Genomic DNA, 21,149 nt, shown 5'->3' on the forward strand with positions numbered 1-21,149 from the left:
AACCACTGAGTCAGAATCACAAGTAAGTAGAGCCAGAAACAGTCTAGTTTATTTTCGAGATCTCCATGGCAACATGTGACGTAGTAGAGCCAGAAACAGTCTAGTTTATTTTCGGGATCTCCATGGCAACATGTGACGTAGAATCAGTTACATCCTCCGGAAACATTAAATTAAACCAGAATATGGCAACCAACAGGGACTCCGAGGGAAAACTCCTTTAAAAATAAGGAATGCAAACGAAGCGCGCTTTGAAAAATAAAGTGAGGAAATGCGACCCCCGATGAGGTTAACCGAGGGCCGCGCACTGAACGTCCACACTGCGGCCTCCGAAGAAAACAATTGCATGCACAGAGCGCACCCGCACTTAAAGGCGGTGAGTAGCAGGACCGTACCTTCAGAAAAAAAATCCCTTTGAAGCGCCTTGAAGAACCGAAGGTCCAACTGACCGCAGAGCAGCTCGACGTCACTCGAAGGTGAGTCCGTGGGTTCTGGGTTGTTAATGCCCTCGTCGCCAGTGTTGAAATTACAAACGACGGAGAATCAGGAACAGAAGAAACTAGATTTATTCAATAGATAACAACCCAACAGGACACGGCTGCTACCCGGCTGCCAAACCGTCTCACTCCAACCGACCCACAACGTCAGTGTCTGGAACATCGGCATCAACAAGGCTCCAGAATGTGAGTCTTGATGTCACCGAGGTACCAGGCCCAGCATATGCATGCTACGAATAGAATTAAGAACATTTAATATCACAACAGCACCACACAGGGAACACATACAGGGCATTCTTTAGAAGCACTAGGGTCCTGGCTAGCAGGATCTCAGTGACACATAGGCAAAAACATACATACAGTAAAAATGGGAGTAACATGCCAGGCAAGGTGGTACTTTCCTACACCTCACTTCAGCCCAATCACCACTGCAGCCTGAGAAGGCTTCTCTCCTCGATGGAGGATGGGCAGGGAAGAAGCCTCATCGGGACCCTCATCTGTGCCTTGGAGGATGGACAGAGGGGAGCTTCCCTCTGCCCATCAGAGCCATGATTTTGCCCTAAGAGACCGCAGGCGGAAGACTGGCTGGAAGCCCCGCACACAGCATTGTCCTAGTGTTGTTGTTTTAGGCTTTGTCCCCCCTGGGAAGGCCAGTTGTGGTCTTGGGGGGAGGCCCCAGAGATTGAGGGCCCCCAGGAGGGCAAAATGCAGCACACATAGAAAAAGAAAAAAACGAAGAGGAATAAAAGCATTCTTCCTCGTTTTGCCATGCTAACGTCACTCCTACGGTGGCGTTAGTTTTTAGTGCTGCCACAGTTTTACGATTTCTCATAAATCGCGAGGCACAATCAAAAACAATGGGTGTTGCAACACTCATTGCAAGCCCATCTGACTCACGAAACTGCATTGGAGGGCCCATATCTACAAGGAGGCGTAACAACACAAAAAGTGGTGTTACACCTCCTTGTAAATATGGAGCAATGAAAAGCATCACCAGAGTGTTACTGAAAGGGCCTTTTTAAATCTGTCCCTTAGCATTTTTCCAGATATCCTGTAGTTTGATAGGATATGTATTAACTGTAGATATTTTTGTGGATAGGTGGAAAGGCAAGAGTCGCGGGAGATAACTTAATGAACAATAGAATGGGATCATGTTGTGTGATGAATGTACATTGTTGTTGTAGGCAAATTCTGCAGAGATACTGTTCCATGGTCTGGTTAGTCTTTTCCATCTTATTTTCCATCTGTGGGTGGTGTGCAGAGGACAAATGCTTGTCAATGTGTAGGGTCAAACACAGATCTTGCCAAAATTTGGGCAAAAATTATGTGCCAGAATCTGAGAATATGATGGAGGGTAAACCATGGAGATGATTGATGTTCTGAATAAAAAGGCCTACCAACTCTTTACCAGATGACAGCTTTGAAAGGGGGACAAAATGCAACAATTTAGTAAACATGTCAACTACTGCCAGAATAGTAGAGAACCCATGATCTTTTGGAAGGTCAGTTACAAAGTCTATACTAATAGTATGCCATGGTGCTGGTAGAACTTCAATGTGGAATTACCAAGCCTGAAAGGACTCTTTGGGTTGGTTTATTACAAGTGCATACCGGGCAAGATTACACAAAGGCTTGTATATACTTGTATGTGTATTCCCACCAACACAATTGTGTAACTAAGGGGGTAATTACAACCCTGGCGGTGTTAAAGGTGCGGTAATTCCGCAAACAGGGCGGCGGACAAAAAAAGGGAATTATGACCGTGGCGGAAACCGCCAACAAAGACAGACACTTTAACACTCCACCCGCCACGGCGGTACAGACAAGCAGCACGGCGGTCACCGCCAACAGACAGGCGGAAGACAATGTACCGCCCACAGTATCACAACCTGCCATTCGGCCACCTTTTCCGGGGCGGTTTCACCGTGGATAAAAACACGGCGGAAACACCTTTTGCAATGGGAAAACACTCACCTTAACACACTCCACGAGGAAGGAGGCCACCATGGAGCCGGAATTACAAATCTTACCTGCCCTTGTCTTCCTACTCATCTACGAACACCAGCGCCAGCGGCAGCGAAGACAACGGTGAGTACTGCACCTACGACATAGGGGAGGCAAAAGTCAGGGGGACACACACGCAACATCTCCACCCCCACCCTCGCACATTACAACACACACACCAATGCATTTCCAACCAAACATCACAGTAACAACCTACAACCCCCCCGGAAGAATGCAAAGACAAAACAAAATCAGTTGAAACATTGTAATGTATCAAAATACATGTTTCAAATATATATAGATATATATAAACTCATTCAAAAGTATATACATTACGAGAAGTAGTGCAGATATGCACATCTCAATGTCCGTGCACTACTGGGCCAAAAATGCATGGGCGAGGCCCACACAAGATACCTGTCCATAAACGGAGAGAACACTGCCGGGGCATCAGAGAGAAATACAACAGGCACCTCAGGGGGAAGGGAAGGGGGGGGCACCTCAGCCGGATTACAGCACCACGCCAGATCCACGACGGGGCTCCATGCCCATTGACGTATCCTGGGGAGTGCAAAGCCACAGTCTCTCAAGTCTCAGAAGTGGGTGGGTTGCCCACTGCCATATCCTGGGGAGTGCAAAGCCACAGTCTCTCAAGTCTCACAAGTGGGTGGGTTGCCCACTGCCATATCCTGGGGAGTACACAGCCACAGTTTCTCAAGTCGATAACAGCCTCCACTGGTTCTGGAGGGGGACTGGTGCCCAGAGTGCTTCATCCTGTCAAGGATTCAGGTAGTGGATGGATCTCTCCACTGGTTCTGGAGGGGGAATGGTGCCTAGACTGGATTAGGCTCCCCGTGACAGTTCCTGTCCCGTCACTGTCCCAGCTGTACATGGGATAACGATGCTTGATGTGGCGGTCTTTTCCTTCTGCAGCAGTGCCCTGCCCTGTTCAGCGGTGCTTTGCCATGGCGGTCTCTGGGCTGTTCAGCGGTGCTTGCCCTGTTCAGCTGTGCTTTGCCATGGCGGTCTCTGGGCTGTTCATCGGTGCTTGCCCTGTTCAGCGGTGCTTTCCCTGTTCAGCGGTGCTTTGCCATGGCGGTCTCTGACCTGTGCATTGGTGTGTGGCAAGATGGTCCCTCATTGCCCAGCGGGGCTGTGGCAGCCGGGGCCCTCCTGGGCACTGACTCCGGCAGTGGTCTCCTGACCAGTGACGATACTTAGTCCCTCCTGGGAACTGACTCTGGCGGTGGTCTCCTGACCAGTGACGATACTTGGGCCCTCCTGGGCACTGACTCTGGCGGTGGTCTCCTGACCAGTGACGACGGTGCTGGAGGTGGCGTCCCGGCCGCCGGGGAGGATGCCGCACTTCTCCGCTGTGCTGCTCTCACGAGGCTGTGCAGACTTCTTCTGGCACTTCACCGCCTTTGGAGGAGTCACAGCTGACTCTGCAATCCCCTTGGGAGCCTTGTGAGTAGTTTTGCCTCCAGGAGTCTTCACCCGGTCCCGTCGGCCAATTGCCAACTTGAGATGCTTTACAGGGGGTGGACTGGCAGTGTCTTGGCTCCGTGTCACACTGCCTGCCCTGGTGGCCGGTGCACTCCACACACCTGTAACACGCACCACTGGTACTGGAGTCTTTTTGGCTGAGGCGCTACTATGGGACTGATGAATTGGAGGGGTAGGGGTGGGAGCAAAGAGGTCAACGTTGCTGAGGGACAGTTTCTGACGAACACTGGGATGGGTAGCTGGAGGGGGTCTGGGAGTGGAGGAAGAGGAGGTGGTTGTAGGAGGTGTCACTTTAGGTGTTTTGGGTGCAGGTGCAGGTAATGTAGGCTGTCGTGAGGTGGATGGATGTTGGGTGTGTGGGTGCCCGCGTTTGTGTACTTTGGGAGGGGGCGTCACAGACACACTGGGAGAGGACACAGGGGACGTGTAAATGGGATTGGGGGTGGTGAGTGCAGGTGTGCGGGGTGTGGTGCTGGGTGTTCTAGTGCGAGTCCTAGTGCCTGTAGATGTAGGGCATGCAGGTGAGAGAGTAGACGACACTGGGAGGGAGGAGGGAGACGATGAGGAGGGGGACACAGTGGAGGCAGTGGATGTTGCTGTGTCTGTATGTGTCTGATGCTTGCGTGGGTGCCTGTGGGATGTGTGGTGCCTATGTTTGCCTGAGCTACTTTTGTGTGTTGAGGTGTGTGCATGCTTGTCTGTTGCTGTGCTTGGGATAGGCTGGGGTACAGGGGCTTGGGTCTGGGTGGAGGAAGTTGGAGGGGGGAGGCTAGACACAGGGACAATGGCTGCCATCAGTGCTGAGGCCAGAGATTGCAGGGTTTGATGAAGGGCAGCCTAACCAGAATGAATGCCCTCCAGGAATGCATTACTGTGTTGCAACTCCCTTTCTACACCCTGGATGGCATTCACAATGGTAGACTGCCCAACAGTGAGTGACCTGAGGAGGTCAATGGCCTCCTCACTGAGGGAAGCAGGGGTGACGGGGCAGGGGCTGTGGTGCCTGGGGCGAAGGTGATGCCCACCCTCCTGGGTGAGCGGGCACGGGGAGAACACTGAGGGGCTGCTGGGAGGGGGTGCTGGTAGGGGAGGTGGCGGCTGGTCCTGTAAAAGTGTGGGGCACAGATGGTGCCACCACCACAAGGGAACTCCCATCGGCGGACGAGTCCGTGTCGCTGGTTGGTGATTCGGTGCCCCGACGTGAAGCTCCCCTCGCCCTCCGTCCCACTGGCCATGTGGGATGCAGCTCCCTCGTGCTCCGGTGCCACTGTGTCTCCGCCTGATGATGCTGATGCACCAAAGAACATGGAGAGCAGAAAAAGGGGGGGGGGGACGACAGAAGAAAGACAGGTTGAGTGCATGGCATACCGCCACCGTTGGCGGACAATACAGACACAGCAGCCCCCTCCACTACGCCGTGCTCCTGGCCTCTACAGATGCAATTCCTGGGATATGGCCTACATCGCTATGGTCGACATCTGCACACATGGATGCCACAGGGGCATGTATACCTGTACTTGGCACTCTACTGCGGTGGGGTGGAGTGCCACAAGGCCTGCATTACGGAGGGGCCTAGCCTACGGAACTCGCCCCGGCCTAGGGAAACCCACAGCCCTCCTCCCCCACCCAGACCCCTCCACTGCGCGCAAAGTCCGCTAAATGATGTTGTACTCACCCCCTTGTGTCTGCTGTGATGCCCTCAAGCGCCCATCCAACTCAGGGTAGGCCACCGCCAGGATCCGGAACATGAGGGGGGTCATGGGGCGACAGGCACCCCTCCCACGTTGGGAGGCCATCCCCAGCTGAGCCTCCGCCGTCTTCTTGCTCCAGCGGCGAATGTCCTCCCGTCTCTTATGGCAGTGGGTGCCCCATCTCTGGTGGACCCCCAGGGTCCGAACGTTCTTGGCGATGGCACGCCAAATGTCCTTCTTCTGGTGGGGGTTGACCTACATGACATGCACAGGGGAAGAAGAGAATTCATTAGCAAGAGCACCGCCGAAGTGAGTGGCCCCCATCCCTGCCCTTGCCATGTGGCACATGCATTCACAGTCCTTCATGTTCACTGCACTCTGCCCCCTTCCCTCTTACAACCAGCCCTCTCCACCCAGGCATAGCCCATACAACGTGCTCCCTTGGTACTTACCTGTTGGTCTGGAGGACCGTAGAGTAGCGTGTACTGGGGGAGGACCCCGTCCACGAGCTTCTCCAACTCCTGAGCAGTGAAGGCAGGGGCCCTTTCCCCAGACGCAGCAGCCATTGTCTCTTCCAGACCGAGGTCACAGCAGCACTTGCAGTGTAGGTCCTCTCCTGTCGAAGATCAGGTATCAAGTGATTGAACAGATAGAAAATGGCGGTCACGTCCGCGGCGGTGACGTCCGCGGCGGTGCGTATCATCACCGCCGGCGCACTTCATCATTGGCTCCTGGGACCCATAGGGTCCAATGTTAACCAATGCAGCATTGCGCGGCGGTCTACGACCGCCTACCGCGACGGTGTACAACGCCAGCGCAGTTACCTCACATCCCACTGTCCCAGTTTAGAGGTCAGGCAGCCGCCATTTCAGGGGTCCACATGGCTTAATTTGCAACTGCATCACATATACCTGGGCCTACACTTGACACACATACAGGAAGATTTTTGTCTTTGGTCTCGTGTTCTGTGTATCTGTGGGTACATACCTGGGATTTTGTTGAGTCTGTGGTCGCTGTTGTCCTTCCTAGGCACCGTCAGCTTGGACATTTGAGAAGATGGAGGAATCCTCCGGTGTACCGACCGCTGGTGGACCTGTTGACAATGGAGGAGCGACATTTACTCATCACTTAGAGGTTTGACCGTGCCACTATCCAGGAACTATGTACCCAGTTAGAGCCAGACCTGATGTCACCAATCCGCCATCCCACAGGAATCCCCCCTGAAGTGCAGGTGCTGTCAGTGATCAATTTCCTTGCAAGTGGATCGTTTCAGACAACAGTGGCCATGGCATCAGGGATGTCCCAGCCTATGTTTTCCAACCTGTTGTCCAGAGTGTTGCCTGCCCTGCTGAAACACGTAAAGAGCTACATCGTTTTCCCTCAGGTGGAGGATTTGCCTACAGTGAAAGGTGACTTCTATGCCCTTGGACATATCCCCAATATCATAGGTGCTATTGATGGGACCCATGTAGCTCTGGTCCCCCCCCCACAGGAGTGAACAGTTGTACAGGAACCGGAAGAGTTATCATTCCATGAATGTGCAGATGGTATGTTTGGCAGACCAGTACATCTCACAGGTAAATGCTATGTTCCCTGGATCAGTGCATGACGCCTACATCCTGCGCAATAGCAGCATCCCTTATATGATGGGTCAACTCGAGAGGCACCGGGTGTGGCTATTGGGGGACTCTGGTTACCACAACCTGTCCTGGCTATTGACCCCAGTGAGGAATCCCAAGACCAGGGCAGAGGAACGCTACAATGAGGCCCATGGGCGGATTAGGAGGGTGATCGAACGCACCTTCGGCCTCCTGAAGGCCAGGTTCAGGTGCCTGCATATGACAGGTGGTTCCCTATTCTACTCACCAAGGAAGGTGTGCCAGATCATCATCGCCTGCTCGATGCTTCACAATCTTGCTTTGCGACGCCAGGTGCCTTTTCTGCAGGAGGATGGTCCAGATGGCGGTGTTGTGGCAGCTGTGGAGCCTGTGGAGCCTGTGGACAGTGATGAGGAGGACGCTGAGGAAGAAGACATAGACAACAGGGAGTCAGTCATACGGCAATATTTCCAGTGACACACAGGTGAGAACAGTTTTCTTTTTGCCATTACATTCACTTTCACACTTCTACCTCTATCCTGTCTGTCAGTTCATAGCAGTATTTGGTCACTGAGTTGTACCTTTCCATTACGGTTTCACAGGTGTGGTTAGCAACGTGTGTCATCTGCTTCCATCCTTCAAGGACTTGTGATGTGTGACATAGGTATGTTGGCTTTAAAATTGGAAAGCATTTTGACACTGTCATTGATAATACATATTTACCAAATCACAGACTGACTCCAGATTGTTTTGTGGTTCACGGGTGTTTATTTCAGTGCTCATAAATGGAGGGGGGTAGTGATATGGTGATGGGGGACGGTGGAGGAGTGTCCATGGCAGAATCCAGTCCATTAGTCACACAGGTGCACTGCCCATATGGGCATAGGGAGTGGAGATGAGGCAGTTTCAATCGGGACATGGTAACAAAGTGGGACAGTGGGAGGACAATCAGGGTGGTCTCATTTCCTGGCAGGGGTCTTCCCATCTTGCTCTGTCCTGTTCCTGGATCTCAGGGACCGCTTGTGGGGTGGTTGTCCATCTGCAGGGGGTGGGGTGCTGGTGTGGTGGTCCTGTGGCGGGGCGTCCTGTCCACTAGCGCCAGCGGAGGTGGTGGGCAGTTCATCGTCCATGCTAGTGTCAGGTGCCCCTTGGAGTGCCACGGTGTCCCTCATGGTCTTTTGTATGTCCTACAGCACCCCTACGATGGTGCCCAGGGCGGAGCTGATGGTTCTGAGCTCCTCCCTGAACCCCAAATACAGTTTGTCCTGCATGCGCTGGGTCTCCTGAAACTTGGCCAGTACCATCGCCATCGTCTCCTGGGAGTGGTGGTATGCTCCCATGATGGAGGAGAGGGCCTCGTGGAGAGTGGGTTCCCTTGGCCTGTCCGCCCCCTGTCACACAGCAGCCCTCCCAGTTCCCCTGTGTTCCTGTGCCTCCATCCCCTGGACTGTGTGCCCACTACCACTGCCCCCAGGTCCCTGTTGTTGTTGGGGTGGTGGGTTACCCTAGGTTCCCTGTAGTGGTGGACCCACAGCTGATTGACGTGTCGTGGGTACGGAGGTATGGGCCCGCTGGGTGGGTGCTGTGCTGGTGTTACCAGAGGCTGGAAGGTCAGTGTTGGGCTGTGCCTGTGCAAGGGGAACCGAATGTCCCGAGGCCCACGATGGTCCGGGCTGGTCATCAGGATCCAGTAGGGCAGAGCTGCTGTCGTCACTGTGGGCCTCTTCTTTGGGTGGAGTGGAGTTGTCTGGACCCTCCGGTGTGGTTACGTTGCATAGTGGTCCTGCAGGGATATAAGAGCATGATTAGTGCATGTGTGTGAGTAATGGTGTGCAATGGGTGGGTGTTTGTGTACCCCAGTGCAAGCATTCCTGTGTGTGGGTTTGTGTGATGATGGTTAGGGGGTTGTTATGGGTATGTGCAGTGAGCATGCTTTGGTGAGGGCTGACCATGCTTTGTTTTTCCATGCAGGGCTTGGTGTTGGGATGTGTGGTTTGTGTTATGAGCACATTAGTGAGGAGTTGGAGTGATGGGGAGGGGGTGAGGGTGGGGGTATGTGATGGCATGCAGGTAGGGTGGGGGATATAATAGTTGAGATTTTACTTACCAGTATCCATTCCTCCACCGACTCCTCCGAGGTCCTCTGGATGCATGATGGTCAAGACTTGCTCCTCCCATGTTGTTAGTTGTGGGGGAGGAGTTGGGGGTCCGCCGCCAGTCCGCTTTACCGCGATGTTGTGCCTGGATACCACAGAACGCACCTTCCCCCGTAGGTCGTTCCACCTCTTCCTGATGTCGTCCCGATTTCTTGGATGCTGTCCCACTGTGTTGACCCTGTCCACGATTCTTTGCCATAGCTCCATCTTCCTGGCTATGGATGTGTGCTGCACCTGTGAGCCAAATAGCTGTGGCTCTACCCGTAGGATTTCCTCCACCATGACCCTGAGCTCCTCCTCGGAAAACCGAGGGTGTCTTTAGCGTGACATGAGGTGGTGTGGGTGATGTGTGGGGTGGTGTAAGTGTTGATGTGTGGGGTGATGTGTAGTGGTGTGTGGTGTTTTGTGCGTGTAATGTTGTATGGGTGATGGTGTTGTGTGCCTCTGTGTGGTGGGGTTCTCAGTTGCTGTGCTCTCTGTCTATCTGGCCTTTGTCTCTGATTTTTGGTCATAGGGGTTTGTGGGTGATGTGGGTGTGTGTTTTATATTGTGTTGGGTGTGTGGAGATGGTGTTTGTATGTGTATCAGGTGTGTGTATTTGTAATTGTCCAATGTGGCGGTGTTTTGGAGATGTGTGTGTATTCTGAGCGCGGCGGTGTGTACCGCCAATGGAATACCGCGGTTGAAAGACCGCTGCATGGATTCGTGGGTCGTGATAGCATGGGCGTGTTTCTGTTGGTGTGACGGTAGAGGTTTTGTTTTCAACAGTTTATCACTGACCTTTGGTGTGGTGGTCTTTTGTGGGTGTCTGAATTTCGGCGAATTCCGAGATGTGGGTCATAATAGCTGTTGCGGAATTCCGCTGCTGTGTTTTGGCGGTCTTCTGCACGGCGGTAAGTGGCTTTTACTGCCAATGTTGTAATGACCCCCTAAATCTTTGGGCTTATGTTCTCCAGGGTGCCCTGCTAGAGCAAATGAATGACACCATTGTAACACTGATTCTCTTAGCCTTAGGGGAATAAATATGCAGTGTTCATGGTAAAACAATTAATCAGAAATGGAATGTTGTGAATGCTTCAGTTATTGTTCCCCATCCTCATCCTGCAAGGATTTTTTCAATCGTTCCAAAAAAGGAACATTAGAGCAGGAACTGATTATTCTTTTTTGGGGAAACCAGTGGTATTGAGTTTTTTGGCAACTTGCTCTTTTTAGGGGGAAACATGAATGCATGAAAGGGTGTCTGTGTTTAGCTGTTTTGCTTCTTGCCTATACATGATTATGAAATCAAATCAGTTAAGAAATTATACCCATCCTATTTGTTGTGCTGTTAAGGGTCTTGCTGATCAAAAGAATTGGAGGTTTTTGTGAAAAGAATAAATAGTGATAGGATATCATGTCCCCCATAAGTGAAGGCACCATTCCAGAAAGGCTAAATTTATAGCAAATAGCCTGCTCTGAGCTTTGGTGTAATTTTGTTCTGCTGGTAGGTGTCTTTTGGGGAATAAGGCTATTGGATGCATGATACCAGTGTCCAGGTCTCGCTGAGGTAAAACCCCACCCAACAGCTAAATGAGTAGCGTCTGCTTCTACATAGAATGGTAGAGATCAATCATGGTGCCTCAGGACTGGAGCAGTGGTTTATCAAAATTTCAACTTATCAAATGCAGATTGTGCCTCATGTGACTGATGAAAGTGTAACCCCTTTCTCAGTAAACGTGTGATTAGGGCAACTATATTGGGAAAATATAAAACGCTGTTAGAAATTGGTGAATCCTAACACAGTTTGTACCTTTTTGACACAGGTAGGAGTGGGCCCATGCAGCATAACTTCAGTCTTTTTTTGCCATATGGACACCTGGAGGTGGTAAAACGAAGCCCAGGAGTTCAACTTGTGAAGCATGAAAAAGCGCTTTTTCAAGTTTAGCACCTGATGTTCCAGCAATGTTTGTAATTCTGCTAATACATGATGTTTGAATTCCTTCTCATTTTCTAAGTAAATCAGAATGTCGTCAATGTAGGTGATTACAAAGTGATCTGGGAAATCTCAGAGGATCTCATATGTATATTGTTTTTAAATGAAATGATGCAGGGGTGTTGCATAATCCAAATGGCATTACTTTATTTTCAAATAAGCCATGCTTTGCGTGAAAGGCTGTTTTTCATTCGTCACCTTTGCAGACTCATATGAGATGATAAGCTCTGCAAAGATCAAGCTTAGTGAAAATGGTAGCCTTTTGTACTTAGTCCAACAACAGTGGTATAAGAGGCAGGGAGTACTTGTTTTTTATGGTCACTTAGTTCAAGGCCCTGTAATCTATGCATACCCTAAGTTTCTCATTCTTTTTAGAGACAAAAAAGAGGAAAAGAAACAGAAGAGGAATGCCGGAAAAAAAAACCTATGGCCAGTAGTAATGATAGATATTGCTTGAGATGCTGAGTTTCTGAATCAGACAGTGCATATACTCTGCTACATTGTAAGGGTGCACCAGCAATCAAAACTGCAGTGCAGGGGTAGGGTAGATGCTTGGATTTTGTCAAAGACATCTGCATAAGACTGGTATCTTTTTGGGAGTGTAACAACTTCATTCCCTGGTGGCGTAACACATACTAAAGGAGAAATGCCAGTTGGAAGCTTCCCACTATTGAAGACAATGTTTTGAATTCAGAGTCACAGTACGGGCCTCCCGGTCTATCTTTGTATTGTGCTGCTGAACATAGGGTACCCCTATAATGGATTCAAAGGTCGGGGTGTCATTGAGATCACAACTGACAGCTTAAGCGTGGCCATTGTCACACATGAGAGTGATTGGTACTGAGCAGTATGTAATAATCCCTGAGAATAGCTCTGACCCATCCTCCAGAGGATCTGCTGACTGAGATGTCCTTTAGTTCATCTCCCAGGCCTAGATAAAATAATTAAGTATGTTTGTCTTCAGGGCAGTGTGTCTCAAGCACTAAGGGCCAGATGTAGGAAACACTTTGCGAGTCGCAAACGGCAAAATCTGCCGTTTGCGACTCGCAAATGCGTGTTTCCTATGCAGAAATGCATTTTGCGAGTCGTTACCGACTCGCAAAATGCATTTCCGAATCGCAAATAGGAAGGGGTGTTCCCTTCCTATTTGCGAGTCGCAGTGGTATGCAACTCCATTTGCGACCGCGTACGCGGTCGCAAATGGAGTCGCAGTTACCATCCACTTCAAGTGGATGGTAACCCACTCGCAAATTGGAAGGGGTCCCCATGGGACCCCTTCCAGTTTGAGACTGGACCCCAAAACATTTTTTCAGGGCAGGGAGTGGTCCAAGGGACCACTCCCTGCCCTGAAAAAAACGAAACAAAAGGTTTCGGATTTTATTGAAATGCAACTCGTTTTCCCTTAGGGAAAACGGGCTACATTTAAAAAAAAAAAAACTGCTTTATTTAAAAGCAGGTCGCTAACATGGAGGTCTGCTGACGTCAGCAGGCCTCCATGTTAGCGAGTGCCTATACTCGCAATGGGGCCGCAATTTGCGACCCACCTCATGAATATTCATGAGGTGGGTCATTGCGACCCCATTGCGAGTTGCAGTCGGTGTCTGAGACACCGTACTGCATAGCAATTTGCGACTTGCAAATTGCGAGTCGCAGGGACTCGCAATTTGCAAGTCGCAAATTGCTTTTTTGCTACATCTGGCCCTAAGCTATTAAAACTGGTCACATAAGACAGTATGGGCCAGATGAATCATCACGGCCCTTTGCGATTAGGAAATAGCGATTTTTAAGAAATCGCTGTTTCTGACTAGCAAAGTGCCATGTATCACATTTGCGAATCGGTAATAGCGATTTCTTAAAAATCGCAAATGCTATTACCGAATTGCAAATTGCGATACCTGCCCCATTCGCAGCTATGGGCCTGTTGGCCCATATCTGCAAATTTTTTGCAGTTCCAAAATTGCGATTTCTCAACCAGAAATCGCAATTTTGGAAATGCAAAACCCCAGGGTGCTGGGGGCCAAAGGCCCCCTCTGCTGCACCCCAAGAAATTTTGGGGGGACATGTAAGGTGCACACATGCCAAAAGGGCATGTGTGCTTTACATGTACAATTTAAAAATGCATTTTTAAATTTTGCACATGGTTACTACCAAGTTCAACTTGGTGGTAATTAGCGATTCCTAAATACCAAAATCACATTTAGGAATTGCTTCTTACATGTGGTAAGGAATCGCAAATAAGGAATCCTTATTTGTGATTTCTAATTTAGAGAGTTGCAATTTGCGACTCTCTAAACAGGGTCGCAATTTTAAGGAATCGCTATTTTAGCGATTCCTTAAAATTGTGTTCAGAATGTATTTCATACATTCTGAAATGGCATTTTGCATTCGCAAACAGGCATTTGCACCGTTTGCGAATGCAAAATGCTTTCATACATCTGGCCCTAAATCCTTAATTTCCTGTTTAAGATTCAACAAATCCATGTCACTTGCTTGCATAAATGTGTGCTTGGAGAAGACATTTTTTGGGGGCCTTAAATGCATGTATAATAAGGGGTCATCATTTCAGACCAGATGTATAGACCAATTAGCTGCGTTCCAAACCAAATAATTAACAACAAATGCTACCTTTGCAGCATCATCAGAGAAGGCCATTTGTTTACAAAGGAACTGGAGATGGCATTGATTCATAAAAATCATGTATTTAATACTGTCCCCTGTAAACCTCTCAGGGAGTGATAACGGAACAGGCACTGGAGTTACTACAGTCAGATTAACTGGTGTTGTCTCGTCTGGGGCTGTTTGTCTATGTGGTGAAAAGCTTGGTGGTTTTAAGATTGGCTTGTCGTGTTTTGGTTTTGCTCCTGGAGACCTTTCACCGGGTTCAGTTATGGTATATAATGTTATAGTTCACTACAGAGGAATTGATTTTCATCTCTTAAGGTGGCCACTTCTGCCTGTACTAGGGCCAAAGCCTGCATGAGGTCGGTCATTTTCTGTTTAGTCATAGTGATCTTCGCTTAGGCAGAATTTAATTTCGTGGGCTTGGCTTTCTGACAAGATCAGGACCGTTCACCTGAAATCCAGGTTTCTGCAGGAGTGAAGAGCAAAACCCACACCCCTATGGACTAGTCCTCCATTCCTGGAGAACGCAGGACATAAACGATTAGCCTTGAGAGGGGATGGGTAGGGAAATGGGAGTGGAAGAGGGAATGAGAAGTGAAATACTGGAATCTGGTGCATTAGATCTGTGACAGGTGGTTCTGAGCCAAATGGTGGAACAGCTAGCGGTAGTGGTACCTTTAGCAAGAAAGAACAAAACTCAGTTAAACTGATAACTGTACTAAGGGTAGCCTTTAAACAATTAAACTTTCCCTTTACAATAATGAATAACCATCACTCACTAAACAATATTATAATACAATCTGTAATGCTTGTTCAAGGAATTGCTAATTTCACAATTCAGGGAGTTTGACAAGATACACCTTTCTTTAACTTTTTCATGTGGATTTTGACCTTCTGTGCCTTTCATGCACACCTCTCTTAGTTTATGGCACAGTCATTGGGTTTTGCTTCCTATACTCAGAGTCTTTTATGAGTGCCTCTGATCGTTTATGCCAATATACCAGGACAGCTTTAAAGCCTATTGAATGCACAGGCGATCATCAAAGACACAATTACCTGTTTCTAGAATCACCAAGGTAATGGCCCATTGAACTAAACAAACACCTAGTATCAGGCTTGCTCTAATGTCCTTCATCAAAACACTTTTTTCTGTGTACTGACCTTTTGTTCCCCAGGAACGCGTAGGTAAGCTTACTGTTCTTTGTTTTGTCTCTTCTTCAGGGAGCCAAAGACGGCTTCAGCTGGGACTGAGGGTCCGGAGTGGAGGTGGCGCAAGAGCCAATAATATTGGAGCTCGAGGTTGAAGAAAGCAACAGAAGAGGAAGAGTGTCTGGCAACCAGGAAGAAGCCATGACATCAACAGCCAAGCTGGAAGGTAAGGAACAAAAAGCCAAGAAAATGCAAGAGAATCCGTTTGCGGTTTAAAAAGAGGAACTCACACGTTACTTGGCATGGGGGTTGGGGCCAATGCAAATGTCTACTGGCACATGTAGAAGGCACGCTCCAGTAATGTGTGGGAGGCACGAGTTCAAAAAGCATTCACAATATGCCAGAGATTGTTTATAAAAGCCAGGAATTGTTTATATGAGCAGTGAGACAATCCACTTATAAAACAAGCATAACAGTGAACATAATTCAGAAATGTATCATGAATAATATTATAAGAAAAGGCAATACATTAACAAAGAGGGAAGGGTGGAGGCCTAAGCTATCATCTTTACGTAATTGGAATTTGCACCAGACTACGGTGAGTGTACTGGCAGCGCATGAAGCATGCATCGTGACAAGGAGGAGGATGAGGGTAATTGCCCAAACTCAATTGCATTAGATGAGTTTGGTCAACTTGTAGTTGAACCCCCTGAGTTTGAGGATGAACTCTAATTCTCTGATTGAGTATGCCACAATAGAACTTTTACATTATCCTCAAACCGCTTGGCAAAATAAAATGGCTATAGCTAGAGGAACACTTATATATTTGGTATCTGACTTATGCATCCCCACCTTTTATTCACATGTATGGCTGGATTGGAATTAGACTAATGTGCCCAGAAGAAGACTCATCATTCTCTTAAAGGACAGGAAGACAATGCCTGTCTCTGTCCCATTCTTATTATTCTTTTTGCGTTCTCCAGCTGGGCTGCCCCAATGAAGATCATTAATTTCCAAAACTGCCATTGTGATTCTTCCATGGTAAAAGAGGAGATACAATTGACAAATGTGTGCCACATTGCTTGGAATGAAACAGGTAAGTATTGCACCAATGAGTCACATATATTGAGTGAGTGTAAGTGATGATGGCTGATGTGATGGCAGACAGTGAGTGTGTTGTTCAACTAATATTCGTAAACTTGATTTTGACAATTTGCAGGGTTTGGGGGCTGCCTGAAGGAGATTGGCCCTTTCACACTTAGCTAGGTTTACTTGCACGGTCCACTCTTTGTTGTACTTTTTTTCCGAGTTTTTCAGAGATTATTCAGTTTAATTAACAAATACAGTGTTCACAAACTGCTCAATATTGTTTGTTCTTCTTGTTCATCTACAGCAATGTACATTAGGTCTATCTTTCTTAATATCATTTGGGTCAGGGCTCAGGAGTCGGATGGACCGGGGCCTCAGAGACAGACTCAGGACGTAGAGCGGGACTACCTCAACAGCCAGAAGAAGGAAGCTATCTATTTCAAAGGGAAACCAACATGACTCAAAAAGGCCTACTCAGCCCTGTGAGCTGGAGAAAGGTGTGTTGATTTGGGAAATGCTGAGTAGTGCGCTAGCTCAAATGGAAAACTCCTCTATAGTGGTTGTGGTCAAGTGCGACTGTAACTGGAGGGGGATAGGCATGGCACATGATGAACACACTCAGATTAATGTTACGATAGTTGTGAGATTGATCAGCCAGGGACATGCAGCTACTTGTCTAGGATTGGTTATGAAATTGTTCTCAGTTCTCAGTTAATTGCACATGAGGCATCTCACCATTGCAGCAGTCTATGCTCTTGCTCTGCCTCTTGGGCCAAATCCTCCACACCTCATGTTGTTTGCCTTCTTTCTCCTTGACTCTGCAATATTGGCATGTACTGTTTTACATTCCAAAGGCCTTTTGTTCTTTTGCATGAAAGTTCCAACTCTCGTGCTTACTTTACCGGATTGGTTCAGCCATACCCCCAAGACAGACATTCCAAGAAGAATATAGATGCACCACCCAATTTGACATTTATATACAGTATAGTTTTTCTTTTATTAATCATAATGTTTAGAACTGAGTGGCTTCACTGCTCCCTAATTTGTATTTTTCAAACCAGATGACAGAACAATTAGATAATAACTTGGGTCTCCAGGCTGATGGACTGTTGCCATTTTACTGAAATATGGGGGTCATTATGACTTGGGCCGTCGGCGGTAATATGGAGGAAAGTACTGCCAACAGGCTGGAGGTACTTTCCTCCATATTATAACATTGGCAGTTTGGCTGAAGCCAAACCGCCAATGTAGCAAACTGACTGCCATGGCGGTAACGGCCATCAGGCTGGAGACAACAATCTCCAGCCCGGTGGCCGTCACTTCGCTGCCTGAGGGAGTACGACCCCACCTACTGCCATGGTTTTCGTGGCTCCCTTATCACCATAAAAATCATGGGGAAGGCACCATCAGTGACAGGGAATCGCTTCCCTGGCACTGATATGGGTCACTCCTACCCCCTCCCCATCCACAGGTTCCCCATCCCCCCTTCGTCTCCAGACCCCCTTCATACACGTCCCTCCCTTCACACAGACACACACACACACACACACACATACACACACCCATTCACACATTCATCCACGCATGCATGTATCCATTCACACACACATCCACACACACATACATACACACAGGCACGCATTCACACTACTCGACATGACGTACTCACGCCCCAAGCATGCACACACATACAACACACAACACTCCCCCACATGCACGCACCCACAGACTGTCAGAGTCACCAGATCCTCTGGGTCTGTGCAAGTTCCCAACACGTCCACCACTGAACAGCTCCAAGACTCTGATCACAGAGACTGAGAGAGTCAAAGAGGGGAAGAGGGGATTAGGAAGGGAACAGCTGGGAAGGAGACCTGTAGTAAGAAAAAGGTTAGAACACACAATATGAAAATTATATCTCCTGAAATCAATACTAGACTATGATTCTAAGCCTAGTCACTCTGAAAACATGAACAATCTAAGAGTTAAGTTTAAAATGACTAGGTTTCAAGATGGCCGGATACCTGTAGGGGAATCAAGATGAATTAAATGAAAACTTTCTTATTCAAGTACTTTCCTTTAGATGAGAATCAGAAAAAACATTCTGACACAATTTTAAACCAATCATATAAATCCTGTTTTGAGAATGAATACTAGGACCATACAATATTGCATCTAGAAACTCTGGCCTTCTGTGTACTCTTAAAATGTTTCAACACAAATTGCGCATATTGCAGATATCTATATATATAGTAAACACCATAAAAGGATTGTGCACCATGAATAACACAATATGGATTCAGGAAACAAATCACATAACTTGTCAACTCGAATATTACATAATAAATATCTTAGAATAGTAGCATACAATAAACAACATGAATTAAACTCGAGGAGAGAATCGTGCGTCTTGCCAATTCAAGTGTTACCATGTAAAATACCAAGAAATGGTAGCACGCAATGAATATCAAAGTCAAATCATCATTAATCGAATTGCGCGTCTTGCCGATTTGTAAAAGACAATGTAAATGTCAAGGAATAACAGCTCACAATAAATAACAAGATCAAAGTGCCGTGAAACGAATCGCGCTTCTTTTGCCGATTCTTAAGCCACCATGTAAAATGTCAAGAAATGGTAGCGCGCAATGAACAACAAAGTTAAATGCTCATGAAACGAGTTGTGCGTCTTGCCAATTCGTAAAACATCATGTAAATGTCAAGAAATAGTAGCGCGCAATGGACAACAATGTTTAAACACCATTAAACGAATTGCGCGTCTTGCCGATTCTCAAGTCACCATGTAAATGTCAAGAAATGGTAGCGCGCAATGAATAACAAAGTCAAACCTTTATGAAATAAATCACGCATCTTGCCTATTTGTAAACTACCATATAAATGTCAAGAAATGGTAGCGTGCAAGTAATCTGTTACTCATTTAAGATTTTAAACCAAGAATATGAAAATACTAAATAACGGTGTTGGGACAGTCCAACCACCGTCTTATCACCTGGAACAATGATCACCAATGAAGGATTAGGGCAGAATACTGGAAGATCCAAATAGGCCGCTGGGACAGGAGCTCAGGAAGAAGCTGCTGCTCTGCACCGGGACCTCTGAATAGTGAGCACTGGGAGTTGGGCTGGCTCTCTTTTATAGAGTCTTGGCCCAGCCCAGAACCACGCCCAGGCATGTTGCAGGGAAAGTCTCTGGAAGGCCCTGGAAGGGGGCCACACCCTAACACACTCTGAAAACCTGCAGCAATACATTGCAAAGGAACAGTATTTGTAAGCATATGACAAATACGTTTACAGGATTGAACTCTGCAATGCAAAAGGTTAAACCACAACATATCAGCACAATGCATGAATTACTTTGTTTTGAGAGTGCTGGGTTTTTGCATTTTCTGTTGCCAATAGAGCGCGTATTGCTCTGGTGTTGACAGTACTCCTCTCTCCTAGACGCGCTCTAGGGCCTGGTTTGCTTGGATTAAGATGATGAAAGCGACTCACAAGTACTGGAGCATGAACATCAGATGCGGAAACCCATGAGTTACCTTCAGGACCATAACCTTTCCATGAGATTAAGTATCATAGATTACGCCCTCTTAGTTTAGAATCTAACACTTTCTTGACTTCGAATTCTTCTTCCCCTTGTACTAGAAGAGGAGCTGGATGAGGGTGGACCTTTTGGACTGCCTTTTTCAAGAGGGAAGTGTGGAACACTGGATGAATCCGTAAGGTTCTGGGCAATTGTAGTTTATAGGTCACCGGATTGATTTGCTGAAGGACAGTATAAGGACCTATGAATTTAGAGTTAAACATGTGCTTCTTCTTGAAGTCTATATGTTTTGTGGAAAGCCACACTTTGTCACCTGGTTGACATTGCGGTCCCTCACAATGTTTCTTGTCATAATGCCTTTTATATTTTTGTTTGGCTTTTTCTAAATGCTGTTGAATTAGTTTCTGGGTTTGATGTAAATGCTGAATGGTTTCTAACACAGCTGGAGTAAGAGAACTTTCTTGAGGAGTTGTGATGGGCAAGGTGTCAGGATGATAGCCAAATAAACCAAAAAAGGGTGCAACGCCAATAGAAGTGTGGAATGAGTTATTGTAAGCTAACTCAGCTAACCAGAGCATAGATGTCCAAGAATGAAGTGCCTTTTCAGCGTAGGCACGTAGGTATAGTTTCAAAGTCTGATTTAGTCTCTCCGTTTGACCATCTGTTTGAGGATGGTGACTAGTAGATAGCGTAGATGTCACTTGGAGTGTTTTACACCATGTGTTCCAGAAATTGGAGGAAAATTGTGACCCCGATCGGAGAGGATAACCTTTGGCAGTCCATGATAACGAACCACTCTGTTCAGTAAAATAGTTGCCAATTCACTAGAAGTGGGCAATTTTTTACAGGCGATGAAATGTCCATGTTTCGTGAGACTATCTACTACCACCAGAATTACTGAATGCTGTTGAACCACTGGCAGGCCAGTAATAAAGTCTAAAGAAATGTGCTCCCATGGACGACTTGGGGTTGGAAGTGGATGTAACAACCCTTTTGGTTTTGAATGACTTGTTTTAATGCGAGCACAAACTTCACAGTTGTTTACCATTGCTTTTACATCTTTTGTTAGAGTAGGCCACCAAAAATAGCGTTGGATCAGTTCAAGAGTTTTAGGAGTACCTGGGTGACCTGCCGTAGGTATAACATGCAACGAATGAAACACTATCTTGCGAAGTTTGGTAGTGGTTATGGACAAACGAGCGTCATGAAAGGGTAAACCTTGCTTGATTGACCTTTTGGGATCTGCTTGGGCCCATGTTTGCCATTTTTCAACAGTGAAAGAGTTGCGAATTTCTTCAAAGAAATCTTCAGTT

The sequence above is a fragment of the Pleurodeles waltl genome, chromosome 5 (assembly GCF_031143425.1).
Source record: "Pleurodeles waltl isolate 20211129_DDA chromosome 5, aPleWal1.hap1.20221129, whole genome shotgun sequence".
NCBI lineage: Eukaryota > Metazoa > Chordata > Amphibia > Caudata > Salamandridae > Pleurodeles > Pleurodeles waltl.